This window comes from Octodon degus, unplaced genomic scaffold (assembly GCF_000260255.1).
Source record: "Octodon degus isolate 3935 unplaced genomic scaffold, OctDeg1.0 scaffold00018, whole genome shotgun sequence".
NCBI classification, from domain to species: domain Eukaryota; kingdom Metazoa; phylum Chordata; class Mammalia; order Rodentia; family Octodontidae; genus Octodon; species Octodon degus.
In genome coordinates this window covers 1,574,814-1,580,251 of record NW_004524594.1, presented here as the reverse complement: position 1 = coordinate 1,580,251, position 5,438 = coordinate 1,574,814, and the positions used below count along the sequence as shown (strand labels likewise).

The 5,438-nt window shown below is 43.1% G+C and overlaps 1 protein-coding gene and 1 pseudogene across 6 annotated transcripts in view; one reads left to right on the top strand and one right to left on the bottom strand.

Moving 5' to 3' along the window:
• Positions 1–5,438, bottom strand: part of Ambra1 (autophagy and beclin 1 regulator 1) — a 225,702-nt gene that overhangs the window by 197,140 nt on the left and 23,124 nt on the right. The gene's annotated exons all lie outside the window — the stretch shown is intronic.
• The window catches only part of LOC101591335, a 17,732-nt pseudogene continuing 12,440 nt past the window's right edge, over positions 147–5,438 (top strand).

Below are 5,438 nucleotides of genomic sequence, written 5' to 3'. Positions count from 1 at the left end.
GCCGTTGCATTTGCATCTCACTGTTCCAGCCTGCAGGGTACATTCCATCCATCCAACAGGCGACCAGCAAAGGAAAAAAGCCTACATATTTTCTTGTCCCATACATTCCTGGAGGCGAGCAAAACAAGTTAATTTTGATCATAAGGGAAATCATGCACATCCAAACCGGTCAATGTGGCAGTCAGATTGGTTCCAAGTTTTGGGAGGTCATCAGTGATGAGCATGGCATCGACCCCACTGGCACCTACCACGGAGACAGTGACCTGCAGCTGTACCGCATTTCCGTGTACTACAATGAAGCCACAAGTGGCAAATACGTTCCTCGTGCTATTTTGGTGGATCTAGAACCTCGAACCATGGACTCTGTTCGATCTGGTCCTTTTGGCCAAATCTTCAGACCAAACAATTTTGGTTTTGGTCAGTCAGGGGCAGGCAACAACTGGGTCAAGGGCCACTACACAGAAGGGGCCACACTGGTGGACTCTGTCCTGGATGTGGTATGGAAGGAGGCTGAGAGCTGTGACTGCCTGCAGAGCTTCCAGCTGACCCACTCTCTGGGCGGGGGCACAAGCTCCAGCATGGGCACACTGCTCATCAGCAAGATCCGAGAGGAGACCCTGACCACATCATGAACACCTTCAGCATGGTGCCGTCACCCAAAATATCTGACACCATGGTTGAGCCCTATAATACCGTCCTCTCTGTCCATCAGCTGGTGTAGAACACAGATGAGACCTACTGCATCAACAATGAGGCCCTGTACAACATCTGCTTCTGCACCCTCAAGCTGACTACGCCCACCTACGGCGACCTCAACCACTTGGTCTTAGCCACCATGAACGGTGTCACTGCCTGCCTCTGCTTTCCTGGCTAGCTCAGTGCCAACCTGTGCAAGCTGGCTGTGAACATGGTACCTTTCCCACATCTGCACTTCTTCATGCTGGGCTTTGCCTCTCTCACCAGCCATGGCAGCCAGCAGTACCATGCTCTGACCATGTCTGAAATCACCCAACAGGTCTCTGACACCAACAACATGATGGCTGCCTGCAACCCGTGCCACTGCCACTACCTCATGGTGGCTGTTGTTTTCCAAGGCCGAATGTCCATAAAGGAGGTGGATGAGCAGATGCTCAATGTGCAGAACAAGAACAGCAGCTACTTTGTGGAGTGGATCCCCAACAACATGAAGATGAGGACAACTCCAGGTGACCTCAAACAGAGAAGAAGAACAGGCCAGCTGAGCCCAATCACCTCACAAAATCATGAGTGACAGCAAACTGGTAATTGTTTTAAGCCATTGTGTTGTAAATTGGTAGCTGTGTAGCATGACAGCATGAAAATATCAATTGGTAAGTCTAAGTTTTTCAGCACCTTAGTGAAATAAAAATAAGAAATACTGTGTGTGACATCCCACCACGTGGCTTCAAGATGGCTCTCACCTTCACTGGTAACAGCATAGCCATCCAAGAGCTGTTCAAGCGCATCTCAGAGCAGTTCATGGCCATGTTCCAGCGCAAGACCTTCCTGCACTAGTACATGGGCGAGGGAATGGATGAGATGGAGTTCACCAAGGCTGAGAGTAACATGAATGACCCTGTGTCTGAGTACCAGCAGTACCAGGAAGCCACTGCGGAAGAGGAAGAGGATTTTGGGGATGAGGACAAAGAGGAGGCTTACGCCAGAGTCCCTGTCACCTTGAGCTCTTCACTTCTTTACTCAGACACCTTCAGCTGCCCCTTTCTTTCACAATTTGTTTGCTGCCTCTATCTTGTTTCTTTCGGGGGTGTAGAACAGTGCCTGGCATACAGTAGGCACTCAATAAATACTTGTTCATTGGATGTCTCTTGTTTCTCTACTCTGGCAAACCCAGACCTCTGTCATTTTAGGTGACACTGCATTTTCTGACTTTCACATCTGTCTAGTTCATATTTCTGTTTTCAGAATCTCCAAGAAGTTAGGTCTCTTCCAGATCCCTTTTAGAACCAGCCAGGTGTTGAAAAGCCAGGAAAGGGCCACCATGGGGAGCTGAAGGGGAAGAGAGACAGGGGATGATAAGTCAATTTGGGGAAGAGGGTGGGGCTTCCCAGGTGGGGACTGTTGAGAAGGGGGAATCCAGGCTTTCCCACTCATCTCCAGGCATTTCTACACTCAGCCTCATGGGACCATAAACAGTATTAGCTTCATATGGCTCACAGCATGCCTGTCCCTTCAGAGGGTAGCTGCCACTGTCCCAGGTGCACACCTGGCCACCTTTGTGTTCTGGTCACTGCCCGCGACAGAAGATGCCCTCTTTGCAATATGTCATTCTTGCTATCACCTCACCCTTGACTTTGTCATGTCCTACACTTAGATTTCTATTGTGTGTTGAACTTACGCTTTTTTTCATATTGAAAAGAGACATTGCCCCAAGAGCCAAAAATAAATGGGAATTCAAAAACTAAAAAATAAAAAAAAAAAATCTCTAGGCTTACAAGATGACTCCATATCCAAAACAAGATTTGAATTCAGGCATTAACTTCCAAGGTCTCAGAACTTGACTTGAGTCCTGAGCTCACTGATACTATATTCAGCATTCTCCAAACTTATAAGTCAGCCCAGGTCAGATTCTTGGCTGAACAGAATAATGAAAGGGAAAATTTTCCCTCAACTCTTAAAAAGAAGGAAAAGTCTAATTAATGCAATTCTTCTGCTTCAAGGTCCAGATGTGCCGCTACCTTGCCATTCACATCTCTCAGTCAACACAAGAGGCTGTCTCAAGAATCTTGTCATTTTAAACTGTGACTAGAAGCTAGATTCTATTTCTCCAACTTTCCAAGTAAAGAACACTTCAGGAGAAGGAAAAAACACTAAGTGATCAATGAACTCTTACTGAATGAAGACAGTGTACTCAGCAGTGTTAATACTGAAATTACTACAGGGAAAGCAACATTCCTGCCCTCAAGAAGCTTATGTGATTATTGGTAAACTAAATATTAACAATACTTTCCAGTATCAATAAATCCCAGGGGAAATATATAGAAAGTACTGAGGAAATATTTTTTCCTATTCTGCAGTTGTCTCCTCACTCTACTGTTTCCTTTGTACAGAAGCTTTATAATTTGATATAATCCCATATCCCTTAGCAGGAAAGGCCATATTACAGAGAGAGAGAGAGAGAGAGAGAGCGAGAGAGAGAGAGAGAGAGAGAGAGAGAGAGCGAGCGCCAGCCAGCCATAAAAGCAGATATCTATAATTCCAGCACACTGGGCAGCTGAACAGGAGGACTGTGGGTTGAGTCTTGCAATCTACCAAGACTCTGTCTTGAAAGGTTTTTTGTTTTTGTTTTTGTTTTTAAGGTGGGGGAGGGCTGAAGACATAGTTCAGAATGAAGACTGAGTTCAAACCCCAGTACTGTGAAGACAGTTGAAGATCATTTCCTTTTTTTCCTACCATGGTACAAAAAACAGACATGCAGATCAAGAGAACAGAACTGAAAATGCAGAAACAACCCCAAGCACATTCAGTCATCTGATCTTTGACAAAAAGGCCAAAAGACAGCCCTTAGATAAACAGTGCTGGGAAAACTGGTCATCCACACAAAGAATAAATATAGATACATATTTCTCATGCTGTACTAAAATCAAAATTTATCAAAGACCTAGAAATCAAAACAGAAGCACTAAATCTGTTTGAAAATGAAATAAACTTCCTGAAGACACAGATATAGGCAAAGACTTTCTGAACAGAACTCCAATAGTACAAGAAATAAAATCAACAGTCAACCAATAGGATATCAAATTATAAAGCTTCTGTATAACAAAGAAAATAGAGTGAGACAACTACAAAATGAGAAAAAATATGTCCCAGCTACTCCTCAGAGGACTAATGTCTAGAACACAAGAAAAGTGGGGAAAAAAATTAGACCCTCAAAATTAAAAGCCCAATCAAAAAATGGACAACTTGCCAAATACATAGCTCAGCGGCACAAGGGCCTACCTGGCAAGTGCAAGGTCCTGAATTCAATTCCCAGTACTTAAAAAAAAAAAAAAAAAAAGTGGGGGAGGGGGCAACTTCCCAAAAGTACAAATTATCAGTAAGTACATGAAAAAATGTTTACTATCTTTGGCCATCAGAGAAATATAAATCAGAACAACACTGAGATAGCATCTTAAGAAAGAATGGCTAAAAACATGATATATACAGGTACAAATTCCCAATGATGAATATGATTGTTATGTATATATAAAATGTATCAATAGCCCTTTTGGCTTTCTGAGCAGCACCATGGAGACAGGCAAGAACAAGCACCTTAGGAAAGGCGGTAAAAAGGGAGCCAAGAAGAAAGTGGTTGATTAATTTTCTAAAAAAGATGGGTATGATGTGAAGGCACTGGCTATGTTCAACCTAAGAAATACTGGAAACACTTGTCACCACAACTATAGGAACCAAAATTGCATTTGATAGGTTCAAAGGTCGTGTGTTTGAGCCTTGCTGTTCTGCAGAATGATGAAACTGCCTTTAGAAAATTCAAGATAATTATTGAAGATGTTCAGGGCAAAAACTGACTAAAAAAAAAAAAAAACCTGTCTGATAACTTCCATGGCATGGATCTCACCCATGACAAAATGTGCTCCATGGTCAAACAAAGGCAGACCATAATCAAAGCTTATGTTGATGTCAAGACTACCAATGGTTACTTGCTCCGTTTGTTCTGTATTGGTTTTACTAAAAAACACAACAATCAGATATGGAAGACCTCTTACACTCAGCACCAACAGGTCCACCAGATCTGGAAGAAGATAGAAGTCATGACCCAAGAGGGGCAGATAAATGACTTCAAGGAAAGGGTTAATAAGGGGGGTCAGTGGTCAGTGCTACTGATTACAGACAGCACTGAGAAAGACACAAAAAAGGCTTGCCAATCTATCTACCCTCTTCATGATGTCATCAGAAAAGTAAAAATGCTGAAGAAGCCCAAGTTTGAATCAGGAAAACTCATAGAGCTTCATGGTGAAGGTAGTAGCTCTAGAAAGGCTACTGGGGATGAGATTGGAGCTAAAGTTGAATGAGCTGATGGATATGAACCACCAGTCCAAGAGTCTGTTTAAGATCTAGATTTTTAATAGTGATAAATAAAGTCCTATTTGTGATGGAAAAAAATAAAATAAAATGTACCAATAAACAATTAAAAAAAAAAGAATGTCTATCATCAAAACCTCAAAAAGCATACATATCTGTAACCCCAACACTTGTGAGGCTGAGGCAAGAAGATACTTGTGTCTGAGACCAGCTTGGGCTACAAAGTGAGCTCAAGGCCAACCTGAACTGCATAGTGAGACCCCGTCTCAAGAACATCTAAAAGGGCTGGTGAGATGGCTCAGTGGTCTAAAGCACCTACTTAGAACAAGCTTAGCAAAGCACAGGGACCACAGTTCAATCCCCTAGCACCACATGCCAGC